Below are 17,620 nucleotides of genomic sequence, written 5' to 3'. Positions count from 1 at the left end.
GGTTATCGGGATCCCGAAATCTGCATGCAACTTCAAGACCCACTTTCTTTCACATTCTTTGACCGTAATTGTTGAACATTTAAGCTGTCTTCTTCTGCTGCTTTAAGGCATCAAACATGTGGAAACTTTAAATGCAAACATTGGCTTCCCACAGCAGAAAGGATCAGAGAAAGAGCCAAACCCACTTCTGTTAACTCTAGTACAACCCACCCGCAACAAACAAAAACCCCATCCCTTTCTGTTTGCATCACCTTCCTACCATTGTAGCTGCAAGGTTCTTACCCAAATTTAAGTGGGGCACCCAGTTGCTAAAAGGTTACCCTGCTGTAGGCAGCTATTTTCTCTAATGCACTGAGAGAGGAATGTTGTGGCCCACCAGCGGCCAGCAGAGCTGGCAGCAGATTCGGACAGTGAGGAGGTTGGGGAGGAACGTGAGCCAGTCCTGGAGTCTGGGGAAGGCTCAGACGATGGCAGACAGGGAGCAAAGGCCATCTGGTAGTTCTTTGCTGCCTCTGGAGTTTCCAGAATCGGACATCAGTGAGGCAGAAGAACAGTGTGAGCCTGTTCCCAGTGTGCTCATGCACAGAGCTGCCAGGAGACAGGAACAATTAAGGAAACAGGGTCAACTTGGGAGTAAAGCTTGGAGATGATTGGCCCCTCCCATAAGACATAAAAGAGAAGCAAATGGGACATGAGCTTTTGCAGGAAGCAATTTCTTCATCTGGCCAATTCAAAATTTGAAAATTCTGTTTGTGACTCTGTGCCAAGTTTGGTCTTGCCCTGCGTCTGGAAATTAGCTCTTTGGCAGCATTACACGTGAGATAGGTGGGTGTTGATAATCTTTCTCTGAAAGACTGTTTATCAAGCCTTGCGGACTGTAAAAGAAAGTAATTTACAGCCATAAGAATTAAAGAGGTTTGCCTGGACTAAGTTTATGCTGTTTAAATTTCTAAGGAAGCCTAGGTCAGAACAAGGAAGACTGAAGGAAAACTCATAAACACCTCTCTTGCTGAACATACAGAATTTAAATATATTGAAATTCCTCTTTTCTTAAAGGTCAGAGTCCTTTATGTCCCAGATTAAAAAATAAAAATACTGAATGTAGCGCTTCACCCAACTCTTACCTTATTTACATCACAATGGCTTTTGAACAATGTCCTTTGTATTCCTTCACTCTTAATCTTTCAGTACCAAAGCACCACCTCAATATCTTGGAAGAGGCAAGTAAAAAAAACTAAAAAAAATAAACCCTCTTGATTAAGAAGTATCAGTTCGTCTGATTTTGATTTATAATGGATCCTGATGATTCTGAATGAGTAACTGACAGGGACAAGATTTATGTACACAAACCCAGATGAAAAAATATACATCTAGAATAACTCCCTGCAGCTACTAAAAGCTGAGATGTTATTATGATTGAAAAGTGTTTTATCAGTGGAGTCTGTATGAAATAGAGAATGGGAACTTAATGTTCATTCATTATCATCCCGATGAGTGGGATCTTCTATATCACAAAGGTATGGAGCTTACCAATAAATTGGAAATAAGATAATTGTGTGCAATGTAGCCATGAGTATTGTGTATCCTGGGGAAGTGATCCAGAAGAGATGTTTTTATGATTTGATTGTAGGTTGTTTGTGTTCTCCATTTATTATTAGTCTGGTTGGATGAAAGATCTTCATCCACCTTTAAAGCGCTCCATGGCATAGGACCTAGTTATCTTCGAGACCGCCTGCTGCTACCGACAACCTCCCATCGACCCGTGCGCTCCCACAGAGAGGGCCTCCTCGGGGTGTCATAAGCCAAACAATGTAGGCTGGTGACCCCCAGGGGGAGGGCCTTCTCTGTGGGGGCACCTACCCTATGGAACCAGCTGCCCCCTGAGATAAGGAGAATCCAAGACCTCGGTGCCTTCCGCCGTGCCCTTAAAACTTTCTTTTTTCATCAAGCCGGGCTGGCTTAACATATTTTTAAATTTTAAATTTTTAATTGGTTTGTCATTTTAAATTGGGGCCAAATTAATATATATTCTTTTAATTGTTCTTAATGTTTGTATTGTATGTTTTTATCTGGCTGTACACCGCCCTGAGTCCCTTGGGAGAAGGTGCGGTATATAAATTTGAAATAAAATAAAAATAAAAAATAAATTGGCACCTTCTAGCCAAGCAAATCCCTCTCTCCTTTTATTAAGTAAATCTTTCTCGAGGTTTTGCTCTCCTTAGTTGTGTTGGAAGAAAAATCCATCTGATTCAGTTCCAAGCCGGGAATAAAATGGAGGCTGCATGGTGCAGTTCTGGGACAGCTGACAAATTTAGCTTGATGAGTGCAAGGATTTTTGTACAGTTTCTGAAATGCTGCAGGGATTGTGCAATGCAGTGAGCCTGGTGTCTTTTGCTATTCTAATGATGGTGGGTTAATCCTATTATGTCCTAAAAGGTCACATCCTGTCCTTAGAATCCGGTGTGGGGGGGAAGGATATAAATTTTAATCCCATTGCTGGAGGTGAAGATGTTTTGTTTGTGAATAGGCTGGTCCAGGATTTCTTAATGGGCATCTGCTGTAGGCTATTAAGAAAGACTGGGGGCTGCTTTCTGCCTCTAAGAACATGTTTCTTCATTTCTCCTTTGGGGAAATACAATATTCTACCTCTTTTAATATTCCCCAAAATATTTCATTTTTGGGGGGGGGGGTGTTTCCTACAGTCGCCAGATTGGCCAGATTGCCAAAATCAAGAGATTTCTGTTGGAAATAGATAGTGGTTGTGGGAGGAGCTTGGTTGGATTGCTTGACTAACTGTTGATGATCAAAAGCAATGAGGACTTCCCATGTTTTATTGCACTGCAGTGAGTATGGAGGACCAGTAGTAAGATTTTTTTCTCCCCAGAAAGAAAGCTGTTCATGCAAGGAACTTAATAGTAATTACTTTCTACTCTCTCCAGGATTATAGCTAGAACCTCTCTAGCAAATTAGTCAAAATGAAGAAAGGTTTTGCATGAATTTTGCTATATTACATGTCGTTTCTATGTCTATATGTGTAAGATGAAATAGGTGGTGTTTTGCAATTGTGTGTAATTCTCCTATGTATCCAGCACCATTCCTGTGCCTAGAGGAATGTTACATCTTAAAGTTGAGGCTCAGCGCAAACTCCCTCTTTGGATTCAGAGCTCCTCTTTTGCTAGAATTGGTTGAGACTTCTGCTTGATATTTACTGGCTCATTACCTGACTGTTGGGTCATGATTTTAGCACTCTATTATGCTGGAAGTTCGTAATTTGGTCTCTTCATTATCCCTGCTGCTTGGCACTCACTCCTTCTGCAAGCCCACGCTGCTATGCTATTCAAGACTACATCTGAAGTTCTGCAAGGGATTGATTAGTTAACCTAGAATATGATAAAGGGAGAAGAATGTGAATGACCAGGCCAACCCCTCTTAAAGGTACAAGCAATGTTCTGACTATCAAATAATAAAAGTGTGCAGAACAGAGAGCCAAATTTCTAAAAAAAAAAAAAAAAAAAAAGTGGGCTATTGAAGAGGTTTGAAAAAGTGCTTTAGAGATCTCAGGTGCACTGCGAATCTTCAGTCAAGCACACTTACTTTGAAGGAATCCCCATTGAATCCTACAGGTTTCACTTCCAAATGGATCAGATTGGACTATATTAAACCATTAGCCCATGATATGATGTATGGAGCTCAGAAGGACATGCATTTTCCATTACTGAAGTTCCGTGGGGGGAAAAGAGACACTCACTGAGTTTGCCCTGATAAACGCTACAGCACAATGTTAACAGGAGAGCCAGCAGGTGCCTTCCTAACAACAGACTGCTCTTTGCAACTTTGCTGAAATCCAAACTTTTGGAAGCAAAATGTCCATCAGAATGTCTCGGTATTAGAGAAAATCTTAATATACCTTTGCTCTCCCTCTCTTCTTCCCCTTTTTTTTTATATACCACATTTTTCGGAGTAGAAGACACTCCAGACTATAAGACGCACCTACCTTTTTTGGGGAGGAAAACAAGAAAAAAAATCTGCTTCTGCCTCCCAGCAATTTGCCTCCTTGCAGCAAAGCAGCAAACAGCCCGATTCAGCTTCAGCACAGCCTGATTAGCACAAGAAACTGATTGTTGGTTGGATCGGCCTCCCAAGGATCAGCTGTTTCAGGCTGCAGGGATTGCCATAGCCTATTGCCCCCTCCGCGCGCCCCATTTTTGGCCACCATTTTTCGCCTGTTTCAGGTGGCGGGGATTGGAATGGGTGGAAAATGGGGCGGGCAGTGGCGGCAATAGGCAATGGTAATCCCTGCAGTCTGAAACAGCTGATTCTCAGAAGGCCAATCCAATCGACAATCAATTGCTTATGCTAATCAGGCTGTGCTGCAGCTGAAGCTGAAATTGGCTGTTTGCTGTTTTCTGCAAGGAGGCAAATTGCTGGGAGGCAGAAACCAAAGGGTGGAGGCCGGTGGGTGGGCAGGGCTACATTCGGTGTATAAAACTCATCCAAATTTTCATCCTCTTTTAGGGGGGGGGAGTGTGTCTTCTACTCCAAAAAATACAGCATTTGGCAATTGAAATTAAATTTTGAGATAATCGGGGTGGCATTTCCACTAAGTTTTGTATTTTTAAAAAAAATTCCTATTTTTGAATGAGAAACATTGATGACATGTAACAGAAAGAAAAAAAAATCTCCTGACTAGGAACAGTGTAATTATACAGGCAATCTCATGCATCTTTTCCTACAGTATAGAAATTAGTCTTTCTTAAACCAAACAAGATTTAAAAGAGTAATAACTGACCACTGCATTCAACAATGATCTATTCTAGGCAAAAAAGAATCCTTCCTTAGTTTCTGGATCATTCGTGAAAGCTGCAAATATGTGTGTGTGTTACAATAAGATAAGGTAGTATCCAATGCATTCCAAAAGATGGTTGGCTTTTGCAACCCTAGCATTAGGTGTATGCACTTTCTGGGGTGTGTAATCATTTTTTATTTGGTTTCAAAAGAAACCATGGTGAAGCATTTTTGCTCTTCCTAGGAAGTGTCAATTTTCTTTTCGTTCCCTTCTGCATTTCAATTGTCCCTCAAATGAAGATGGACTTAATTAAGGAACTGCTTTCCAGAAAATTTCAATGCTTTCCTCATTTATTATCCAGAGCCAAGATCTATTTCTGCAAACAAAGAGCTGTGGTTGATACACAACACCAAAAAATAACATTCGAATCAGCTGGCAGAATAATTTTATGATCTTTTTGATTGGAAATAGAGGCAAGTGACTTTTATGTCCAAGAACAAAAAAGAACCAGCAAACTTGATCTGTTTTAGCATATTCCATTCCGCCTCTCTATTTTCTTTTCTTCCATCTCCAAGAGTCCTTACCAAGCTCTAAATCTAAATCTAATTCCTGTTGAGCATCTTTCAAATATCCTCCCCCCCCCATTTTTTCAATGCTGAACAGTTTTAATTCATTGGCAAATGAAGCTGCATCTTTTTCCAAAGTAAGCATTTGGTGGAGGAGAGTGGTTGATCGTGCTGTTACTGCCCTTTGATTTTTGAAACAACCCATGGAAACATGAGGTGAATTTTTCATAGAATAGAATTCTTTATTGGCCAAGTGTGATTGAACACACAAGGAATATGTCTTGGTGCATACGCTCTCAGTGTACATAAAATAAAAGATACGTTCATCAAGAATCTTAAGATACAACACTTAATGATAGTCACAGGGAACAAATAAGCAATCAAATCATATTAGGAAACAGTCAATATAAATTGTAAGGATACCAGCAACAAGGTTACAGTCATACAGTCATAAGTGGGAGGAGATGGGTGATAGGAACGATGAGAAGATTAATAGTAATGCAGACTTAGTAAATAGTTTGACAGTGTTGAGGGAATTACTTGCTTAGCAGAGTGATGGCGTTCGGGAAAAAACTGTTCTTGTGTTCTGGTGTGCAGTGCTCTATAGCGTTGTTTTGAGGGTAGGAGTTGAAACAGTTTATGTTCAGAATGCGAGGGATCTGTAAATATTTTCATAGCCCTCTTTTTGACTTGTGCAGTATACAGATCCTCAGTGGAAGGCAGGTTGGTAGTAATTGTTTTTTTCTGCAGTTCTAATTATCCTCTGAAGTCAGTGTCTGCCTTGTTGGGTTGCAGAACCAAACCAGACAGTTATAGAGGTGCAGATGACAGACTCAATAATTCCTCTGTAGAACTGGATCAGCAGCTCCTTGGGCAGTTTGAGCTTTCTGAGTTGCTGCAGAAAGAACATTCTTTGTTGTGCTTTTTGATGACGTTTTTGATGTTAGGTGTCCATTTTAGGTCTTGAGATATGGTAGAACCTAGAAATTTGAAGGTCTCTACTGTTGATATTGTGTTGTCTAGTATTGTAAGAGGTGGTAGTATGGGAGGGTTTTTCCCAAAGTCCACCACCATTTCTACGGTTTTGAATGTGTCCAGTTCCAGATTGTTCTGGTCGCACCATGAGGCTAGTTGTTCAATCTCCCATCTGTATGCGGATTCATCATTGTCTTGAATGAGACCGATCACTGTTGTGTCAACTGCGAACTTCAGTAGTTTAACAGATGGATCGATTGAGATGCAGTCATTGGTATATAGAGAGAAGAGAAGTGGAGAGGACACACAGCCTTGTGGGGCCCCTGTGTTAATTGTACAGGTATCTGATCCGCTCTTCTTTGTGGCAGCCCCTGAGATATTGGAACACTGCTATCATGTCTCCATACAGTAGTATATTTTTAAAAAAAAAGAAAGAAAGAAAGAAAGATAGAAAGCTGAGGAGCAGAGCAGAAACATTTACGGTCTATTAACAGCAAATATGTTGTCTCAGATAATCAAATGGAAGTCACCCTGGAGTATATTCCTGCTAGAGCTTCCTGAAGAACTTCACGACAGCATGTCTTGCATGTCACCAGATGGGACACTCCAAGAGACTGACTGCCTGGGCTTGTCCAAAGTGAGAGCCATTAACGCAGTCACAGGAAACCAGTGAAGCAAGCTGAAAATGGATAATGGAACTTTGGTGGAGGAAAAGAAATAGCAATGAGACAAGTGCTGGAGGCAGGGAAATTTGGAGGAAAGAGAGATGCTGGAATCAGCAAGAAGAAAATTGCCTGTTTCCTGCTGGTTGTGGTGACACCAAGGCTTGGATTCCGTGCAGGGATTGATAATGAGACCAACCATCTCCTCTAGAGCCTGCGATGCTTCTTTATTTACAGGGGTGGTGGCTGCATTTATAGAAGGCAGAGGCACTGCTGTGGATGTTTCAGAGGGGGATGCAATTTGGTAAAACTGTATCATGGCTTCTATGAAACTAGTCTGCCACACTGGCAAGCAGTTTCTTTGCTTGCCAGTGTCTATTTTAAGCCATTTTCAATGAATTCTATATATTTGGAAATAGGACTATTGGCTGACATTTTATTAGAACTGGGCATGATCCAGTCAAAGATAAGCCTTTTTAAGTTCAACTGATGGGATAGTTAAGCATGTGCTTAAGCCTCTCTTGTAGAAATCAATGTGACTTAAAAATGCTTAGCTCATGCTGTTCATCAGACAGCTCCGTGTGAAATAAAAAGTTCAAACAAACTTGAGGGAGAAAGAAAGTCTCTTTAAGTCAGTATTTGCAAAGTTGGCAGGGAGTTAAAAGCACCCTCTTGTCAAATTCACCCCAAGCAATGGTACTGATGAGCTAAGAGCTACCCACTAGCATCATCTAAGAGAATGCTTGGGTTGTGAGTGATCTGAAGGACCCATTGACACCCTAACAATTGTTTTCATGTGTCTGAAGATATTTGCTTAACATTGGATGAAGTCAAGAGATGAGATTTACTCTTAGTTCTAACACTAGATACATTGACATTGCAAGAGATGTTGGGGTACAACCATTATGAACAACTTGATTGGAAGCCAAGCTTAGATAGCACATGTCTATATCCTACCAGTATTTTCCCCCTGCTTTTATTTTGAGATGGATGGCTTAGAAATGAGTGTATGGAGTCCTATTCAGGGACCTTTTAATTTATTGTATTTATTCTGAATAGTTCTATTCTATCCTATCCTATCCTATCCTATCCTATCCTATCCTATCCTATCCTATCCTATCCTATCCTATCCTATCCTAACCCCAAGAAATAATACTTTGACTAAACCTTTCCCACCCCACCAGTGTCACTCAAATATTGATATCTGCAGGTATTTCTGCATTAATTGCAAACTTTGGCAACAACAAAGCTACATGGTTCCTATATCATGTGTGGTCCTGATATAGCAGATTCCCTGCATCATTTGATATCACACATCCATGTGCATGAAGTCTATACAACTGTTGATCTTCTCGACCAACACAAGAACATCTGCAGCAGACACCATTAAAGAAGCAATGGAGTTAGAAGGTGGAGTGTTTAGGTTGAGTACTTCAGGTAAAGAGTGCCTGAATAATTTTTCTCTACGCATTGTTGAAAGAAGTTGAACATCTGTTGCACACTAAAGCTTACATTTTGGTATTTGCTTTCTAAACTGCCAAATCATGCTGGAAACAATGAGAAAAGAGTTGAATAGTAATCTACTTGTTTATTCTTATGGGTACTACTTTCTCCATAGACAAGACCAGCTGCCTCCCAATCATTTTTTAAAGTACTGCAATAAGGAAAACCAAACAATCCCTTAATGGATGTTTAAGGTTCACAAGGCTTCATGGAGGGAATGAAGTTTATTCAGAAATTAAAATATTCATGGCACAAAGTATCAGCACAAATTATTTATGAAACAGAAATTTCAGAGGTACAAGAAAAGTGGGAAGCGATGCAGTTAATGGAACTGGCCAAACCAAAGCTGAGCTGCCTTGAATCTCATTGATTTCATGAGTGGAAATTTAAGCAGATCTTTAACTCTCAGTCTGAAAAATAGATGGATTCATAAATGCTTAACTATGTCTGTCTGTATTCTCAGTATTTCAAAATGTTTAGGAGAAAACCAATTTAAATTCAACGTCGGTACTGAGTAGATATTTGACGATTTTGAACATCTTATGCCATGTTCTGATTCAAGTCTTGGACATTCAGACAGAATTGATTAAAGTACTCCCAAAATGTTACAAATATCCAGTAGGGCATGACCAGAGAAGAAGACAAGATGGTGATGGAAGGGTCATCCTTTCCTTATAGTTATTCATTGACATTTAACAAACTTACAATGTTTGCAAAGAATAAAAATTGGCAGTTATATGTATAAAAACTTATGCTTTCTTTACACATTTAAACAAGAGTCTGGCACAGTGCCGTGTTCCTCACTATACTCATCTATTTTGACCTCTGCTGAACATGATAAGAAAAAGGTCAAAATGTTGGAAACACTTATGATAATCAGACTTTTCAGCTTGTTTACAATTTCCACAATCTGAACTAAATAAAAATTGTGATGATATAGCTGTTTTAACTTTAGTGAAGATTGCTTCCTTTAATTCGCTAAAAAAAAAAAAACAATGTGACATTCCTAAATCAAACAAAGATTTCTGGAGAAAAGCTTTCTTGTTATGTTGATGCATATTTCAGTGTCATAAGTGATGACAAAACTTGCCTTTGTTAAAACAGTCTACCACAGCTGAGGTTTTATTTTCAGCAAAGTAGTGTTTAAACCCCTCTCCTTTTCACAATGCCAGCTAGGAACCGTACGTTCTAGATTCTGCTCCATCTGGTAGTTAATTTTGTAGATTTCTAATACATGACTTAAAAAAAATAAAGAAAGGAAATTCTATAGTCTTTGCATTATCTTATTGACATCATCATCATCTGTTTTATGATGTGAGAGCCAGGTTGATTAAAACAAGAGCTGGCATTTGAGAGATTTTTGTGTTGTGTTGTGTGTGAATACTCGCACAGACACATAGAGGTCAGAACAAAATCGTATGTGGCATCAGGACAAAAATAATTTCATGCAATCAAGTTTTAATGTCAGCATAATTAATATTATATTACCGTAATTGCATGAGGCTAATAAACACGTTATTTAATAATTTCTCCCTTCTGTCATATACTCAAGAGTAGTGGTAAGTTTTGGAGATGTTCAAGGTATACTTTTGAGATGAATACAGCCCTGGGATCTCAACTTTTGAAATCCTGGAGTATAAATGCATTTGAGTTGTTATATTAAAACTCGCTCCATAGCTAATATTATTGCAACACGCTCTACATGGGGCTACCCTTGAAAAGTGTTCGAAGACTACAGTTGGTCCAGAATGCAGCCACGCGAGCTATTGTGGGTGCACCTAGATACACCCACATTACACCAATTCTCCACGAGCTGCACTGGCTCCCTATCGATCTCCGGATGCAATTCAAGGTGTTGGTTATTACCTTTAAAGCCCTACATGGCTCAGGACCAGGCTATCTTCGAGACCACCTTCTACCTCATAGCTCCCAGCGACCAGTAAGATCCCACAGAGTCGGTCTCCTCCGGGTGGGCTAAACAATGTCGGCTGGCTGGTTCGCGGGGGAGGGCTTCTCTGTGGCTGCCCGGCTCTCTGGAACCAATTACCCCCTGAGGTCTGGACTGCCCCCACTCTACTGGTCTTACGGAAAGCGGTGAAGACCTGGCTCTTCCGGCAGGCCTGGGGCCGTTGAGCTCGCTATGGTGATTTTGCAAGACTTGGCCACGAATTGGAGTGTGTGGGTTTTAATGTTTTCTTTTAAACTTTTGTATGGGATATTGTTCGCATTGTTTTATTCTCTGTTGTTAGCCGCCCAGAGTCCCTCGGGAGTTGGGCGGCATAAAAATGTGACTAATAAATAAATAATAATAAATAAATAAATATAGACACCTGTATTTGTGAGCCTGGACTCTGGACATTCATGGTCCCTTCCTGCTCCATTCTTTGTATGGGAATCCAAAGGACTTCTCTGTCCTGTTATTTTTATGTAGAAAGTTAGCTATGCAACATGCTTTTTGCCTCAGCTTGGAAAACACATACTGTAAATTAGCATGTGTTTATATGGCACAAATTATCACCTCGTTATTGTTGAATAGTTTCCAAAGATGTTGCACAATTCACATTTCCATCCATCTGCCATATTGAAGATCTTTCTCCCCAGTAAGTAATAAATGATCACACCCAGGAGCATGTATCTCTAGTCCAGATCAGTTGCTGAAAGATGAACTAGAATCTATCTGACACAGCAATTTCCTTAGAAACATATTTGAACTTCATCGTCTACTCCGACCTAATGCAAAGGTCAGCTATTGAATCAGAGTAGTTCAGAATCAGAATAGAGCTGGAAGACTAGATAGACTAGAGGTCTTCTAGTCCAGCCCCCTGCTCAAGCAGGATATCCTATACCATTTCAGACAAGTGTCTGTCCAGTCTCTTCTTAAAACCTCCAGTGATGAAGCACCCACAACTTCTGAAGACAAGCTGTTCCACTGGTTAATTGTCCTATTGTTTGCAGTTTGTTTTGTTTTGTTTTTCTGTTTTTGCCCATTGATTGCCAACTAAATTTTTGAGGTCATACTGGGAGTTGATGGTGTAAAATACATGTATGAAGTAAAGGTATTTATTTGTTCAAAAAACATTCTCCCAAGTTCTTAACTACAGTACATAAAAACACATGTAGTAAAAACTTGGAGGAACCAAGAATGCTCTCTCTCTCTTTCTCCTTCCCTCCATCTCTCTCTCTCTCTCTCTCTCTCTCTCTCTCTCTCTCTCTCTCTCTCTCTCTCTCTCTCTCTCTCTCTCTCTATATATATATATATATATATATATATATATATATATATAGGCCCCATAGGCCCATCACAATATGTTTATTATATATTTTCCCAGAGAAAATGTTGCTGTTCTTAGGAATCTTCAAAGGTAACACACCAAATAAGTAATTTCTCAGAAGAAAAAGGACAACCAATTCAAACATTTAATATAATTTATACAATAGATTCTCCATGCGTCTGACTTTTGCTACACCTTGTATATACACAACTAGATACAAACAGAAACATTTAGGAATCCAGAGTTGAGAAGGAAAACCTCTTAAAACCCATCAGAGGCCTCTTGCTACCTGACACGTTTTTTTTAATGCAAGAGCATGTTAATTTATGATCTGTTTAACTAAGTTGGAATATTAATTAAATAAAGCCCGAGCCTGATTAGAATTTGGAGAGAGAGAAGGCAGGAAAAAAAATATCCAACAGCTTTCATACAAAACTGCTAAGCAAACACTTTGGTTGTAACCACTGGAGGTTTCCCTCAGGTCTTCCATCAAAGCGTGAAATTTTCAGAGGGGAGGATAGAAGAGAGATAATATAGCCAACAGATGCACATTCTTAAAATATGCATCTGCCAGATGTGCCAGAGGGTTACCTTGCAGATCCTGCTAGACTCATGAGACGATGAGTGAATTCCAGGCCCTGCCGGCTAAACTGGGGGTTGCAGACACATTAATTAGCGTTGAGTTTCCCGATCTCATATGCATTCAGGCAGATAGAAATTCTGAGCAGTTGCTTTGCCAAGAGGAAGAGTCGAGAAGTGGGAGAGGAGGAGGAGGAGACAGAAAAGGAGAAGGGAGGGAGGGAGGGGTAGGAGGAGGAGAAGGGTGGAAGGAAGGGAAGGGAGAAGGGAGGAAGGGGGGCTAGGAGAAGGAGGCAAAGGTAGATAGGAGAAGGAGAAAAAGAAGGGAGAGAGAAATGGAAGGAAGGAGGAGGAGGAAAAAGAAAAGGAGGAGGGAGGAGAGGAGGGATAGAAGAAAGTGAAGAAGAAGTAAGGAAGGAAAGGAAAGAAGGAGAAGGAGAAGAGAGGAGAGAAGGAATAGGAGGAGGAGGAGGAGGAGAAGGGGAAGAGTGGGGGAGGAGAAGGAAAACAAAAAGGGAAAGGAGAAGGAGAAAGGAGAGGAGAGATAAAAGGAGGAGGAGGACTGAAGGGAGGGGAAAAATAATGAGACGGGAGGAGAGGAGGAATAGGAGAAGGAGGAGAAGGAGGGAGAAAGGAAGAGAAAGGAGAAGAACCAAGGAAACTGCTCTAATTTTGACAATGTGATACTCTGCTTCAAGAATGCCAGCTGATGCTAGCTAGCTATGTCCCATGGTTGATTGGCAAATCAAATTGCATCTTTTTTCTAAAATAAGCATTTGGTGGAGGGGAGGGGGAAGAGGTTGATCTTGTTATTACTGCTCTCTGATTTTCCCACATAACTACCCCCATATAGATGGGCTAAATTTTTCATCATTGCCATCAATTCCTGATCCAGTTAGCCATTTTACTATGGCTCAGGGGAACTCCACACTTGCAAGATCCTTTTTTTTTTTTCAGTTACTTCCAGAGTTCTTGCTGAAAAATATTATAAAACTAATAGGAATGATTCAGGCCTCCAGGTAAAGAGTGGCATCAGAAGCCTTTGACTCATAAGATAAATATGCTTTTTGACTGGATTTGTTGGGAGGTGATTTTTTTTAATTTATGTTTCGTTTCATTTTTGTGCATCTTCTAGAAATCCAAAGAGCTCTGCCAGCTCTATGCAAGGAAAATCATTTTTCCTTTCTTCCTTCCTTCCTTCCTTCCTTCCTTCCTTCCTTCCTTCCTTCCTTCCTTCCTTCCTTCCTTTTCTGGAAGCCATAAAGAAAAACAACTCCCTTCAAGGCGATGAGATTGATTCATCCCAAACACTTCATTGTGGTTATTTGAAGGCAATTTCCCCAGTGGTGGGATTCAAATTTTTTACTACCGGTTCTGTGGGTGTGGCTTTGTGGGTGTGGCATGGCTTTGTGGGTGTGGCTTTGTGGGCATGGCTTTGTGGGCATGACAGGGGAAGGATACTGTAAAATCCCCATTTCCTCCCAATTATCTGGGACTTGGGAAGCAGAGAATAGATGGGGTGGGGCCATAAGAGGTGGTATTTACCGGTTCTCCGAACTACTCAAAATTTCCGCTACTGGTTCTCCAGAACTGGTCAGAACCTGCTGAAACCCACCTCTGAATTTCCCCCTTGCTGGTTATGGCTGTTCCTAGAAAAAGGTTATCAGCCAAAGCTACCCACAAATAGAAAACATTGATTTTTGGCAAGTCTCCTGTGATGTTTCAAAGTCAGTGGATGCTAGCAACCCATGTTCTCTTACAGTAGTACTCAAAATGTACAGGTCTCTATCTCAACAAGCCTTTGACTATACAGAACACTTACTTGAAGGGGTTCACTACTAACCTATTAACTCAGAATATTTCTGTGTAATTGACTTTATGTCAGGTGTGAAATCCAGCAGGTTCTGACAGGTTCTGGAGAATCGGGGGCGGAAATTTTGAGTAGTTCGGAGAACTGGCAAATACCACCTCTGGCTGGCCCCCGAGTGGGGTGGGAAAGGAGATTTTGCAGTATCCTTCCCCTGCCACACCCACCAAGCCACACCATGCCTACAGAACCAGTAGGAAAAAAAAATGAATTTCACCACTGCTTTATGAGGTATATTAAGAATCACTGAAAATAATGACTTCTCTGTACATATTTATTTATGGAATTTAGGACATGGTGGTGACTCCTTGACCACAATTGAGCCCAAAATCGATGTTGCTAAGCGAGACATTTGTTAAGTGACTTTTGCCCCATTTTATGAGCTTTCTATTATTAAGTGAATGTTAAGTGAATGTTAAGTGAATCTGGTTTACCCATTGCCTTTACTTGTCAGAAGGTCACAAAAGGACCTTCGCATGATTCCTGGATACTGGAACCATCATAAATATGAATCAGTTGCCAACTGATCACATTTTTGATCACATGACCAAGGGGATGCTGGAAAGGTCATAAGTTTGAAAAATGGTCACCAGTCATTTTTTGTCAGTGATGTTGTAACTTTGAATGGTCACTAAATGAACTGTCATCAGTGGAGGACTACCCAGAACTACTTTTCAAAGGGATAAATGGACAGGAATAAGATCATAAGTATCAGTCACCTTAAAGTTCCACAACGGTTTAAATGATTTGTTATACAAAATTGGGAATATGCCCGAGTCAAGTAATGGTTAGCTGCAATCCTTATGATGCACCAATGTCATTTTGGCTTTTTTTTCCTTTTTTCTTTTTTTTTTGTACCTATGAAATGCACAAATATTGCAGCAAAAGTTTTGCTCACTGTTTTCAAGCTAGGCCAAATGTTTCCATAATTTAATACCACAGCTTGATTATGGAATCTTTGGCAGGATTAAAATAGATATTCCATTGTTTGTCACCCTCTTTGAACTGGTGATGGATGCCAGTGTTCTTACAAACTTCTAATCATCTATGCTTTAGAAATGAGAGAAAGGCTTAAGAAGTTGCAGAGGGGTTCAGGAGAGACCTACAATATAAAGGAAGGAAGGAAAAGCTCTGCAGAGGGGCAAGAATTTACTCCAGAAATGTATGATTAATAATTGATACACAATTAGTTTTTACATTTACCTTTTGCTGCCAGTTACTCTCCTTCTGCCTTCTACTTCCCCAGGCATTTTTCTCCTTAAAAAAAGAAGAAGTGTTAACTCTGCCTTCCTCAAAGACCCATTAGGAATAAAGCTTTTCCTAAATCAGCATGAATTATTTAATGGAACTGATTAAGTTGATTCAGACATAGAGCTTCTATCTTTTAATTTGACATATAACTGAAAGCGGGAGAGGAGAAGCAAGGGAGGGATTCCTAGGTGGCCAAAGGGTTCATCACGGAGATAGCAGAAAGAGGGGTGGAGGAAAAAAAGATAATACAGCCCAAACATTTCATCTGAGCATCATCATTTTGGGAGGTTCAAAGCACCCTGTCATTATGTATTACTAGGTTGCATGCATATAGTAATTAGAGTATTACGAGATACAGTAAATTCAAATGCTGTAAGATTTTCTTTCTTGTTTTTGTGGGTGTCTACATATGCATGAGTGCACAGCTTCAGAGGATCTTTAGAAAAAAAAAATCCTGGCAAATCTTTTTCACATGCAAGTTTATCCAATATGTTGTTGTAAGGTCCCAAAATGGTACTTGAGTCACCAGAATGCCAAAGAGAGGCCCAAGAAGAGGCTTGGAAAAAGTAACAGTTTTTATTTTGAAAAGTAAAATCGCTGGGTGGACAATTTCCCACAGCATACAGGCAGCAAGCATGCAAGGGAAAAACCACACCTAGGGAGAGCGTGATGAACATCTTATACCTTCAGGTTACCCAACTCTGGTCCCCTGGCACATTCCTCGTAGCCCTGCATGTCTGTGCTCTCCTTTGCCAGTGCAGCAAGGAACAGGGGGGCTGAGTGCTTAGCAACAGAAGGGCTAGGTGCTTAGCAACACAGGTATTTGCCCGATGTAACCCTGCCAGGCCATGACATATGCCGCTTCTTGCTTGAGACATGCACCAGGCACTGAGTTGTACAAAAAAACCAAGATTACTTGTCAATGACTACTTCAGCTTCAACCGCAATAATACATGAGCACACAATAGATACAAACTTAAGGTAAACCGCTCCAAATTTGATTGCAGAAAATACGACTTCAGTAACAATGGTGGAATGCCCTACCTGACTCTGTGGTTACTTCCCCAAACCCCCCAAACTTTAACCTTAGACTATCTACTATTGACCTCACCAATGGTGGGTTTCAAAAAATTTTACTACCGGTTCTGTGGGTGTGGCTTGGTGGATGTGGCATTGCTTGGTGGGCATGGCTTGATGGGCATGGCAGGGAAAGGATAGTGTAAAATCTCCATTCCCACCCCGCTCCAGGGGAAGGTTACTGCAAAATCCCCATTTCCTCCTGATCAGCTGGGACTTGGAAGGCAGAGAATAGATGGGGACGGGGCCAGTCAGAATTTTTACTACCGGTTCTCTGAACTACTCAAAATTTCCGCTACCGGTTCTCCAGAACTGGTCAGAACCTGCTGAAACCCACCTCTGGACCTTACCCCATTCCTAAGAGGTCTGTAAGGGGCGTGCATAAGTGCACCAACATGCTTACCATCCCTGTCCCCATTTATTCGTATCCTTATCCTGTATTCATAATCATGTTTATACTTATATCTGTTATCTTATACGTATTTGACAAATAAATGAAATAAAAATAAAAACAAGATAGCAGGACTTAAATCACTGGTAGAAGCAAATGACAGAGGCCATGCTAATTCTTACAGAAGCAAAGCAATTTTTACAGATGTGAAATAGCAAGTTAAACTCATTCTACTGATTCTATTATTATGTGCCACTACTTCTACCTATTCTACTCTTATTATGTCCATTCGTTGTGGTTTGCACTGGAGTTAAAATTGCCATGCCTGGTTTTTTTTTTTTTTATTTGATTTATATGCCGCCCTTCTCCGGAGACTCAGGGCGGCTTACAATGCATTAAGCAATAGCCTTCATACTTTTGTATATTTATACAAAGTCAGTTTATTGCCCCCACAAACTGGGTCCTCAATTTGCCCACCGTAGAAAGGATGGAAGGCTGAGTCGACCTTGAGCCTGGTAAGAATTGAACTCACAGTAATTGCAGGCAGCTGGATGTTAAATGCTGCCTTAGGAGGCATTAGCCTCCTACACCACTCAGGCTCCTGTTCAGTTGAGATATAACAATACAGTAGATTACAGGGGTCTCCAACCTTGGCAACTTTAAGACTTGTGGACTTCAACTCCCAGAATTC

General features: G+C 40.6%; 1 protein-coding gene across 3 annotated transcripts in view; it reads left to right on the top strand.

Annotated features, from left to right (window-relative positions):
- KIRREL3 (kirre like nephrin family adhesion molecule 3) overlaps positions 1–17,620 on the top strand; it is an 847,361-nt gene that overhangs the window by 544,018 nt on the left and 285,723 nt on the right. The window lies entirely within an intron of this gene.

This window comes from Pantherophis guttatus, chromosome 9 (genome assembly GCF_059756535.1).
Source record: "Pantherophis guttatus breed Tessera chromosome 9, ASM5975653v1, whole genome shotgun sequence".
NCBI classification, from domain to species: domain Eukaryota; kingdom Metazoa; phylum Chordata; class Lepidosauria; order Squamata; family Colubridae; genus Pantherophis; species Pantherophis guttatus.
This window is presented reverse-complemented; position numbering and strand designations above follow the sequence as displayed.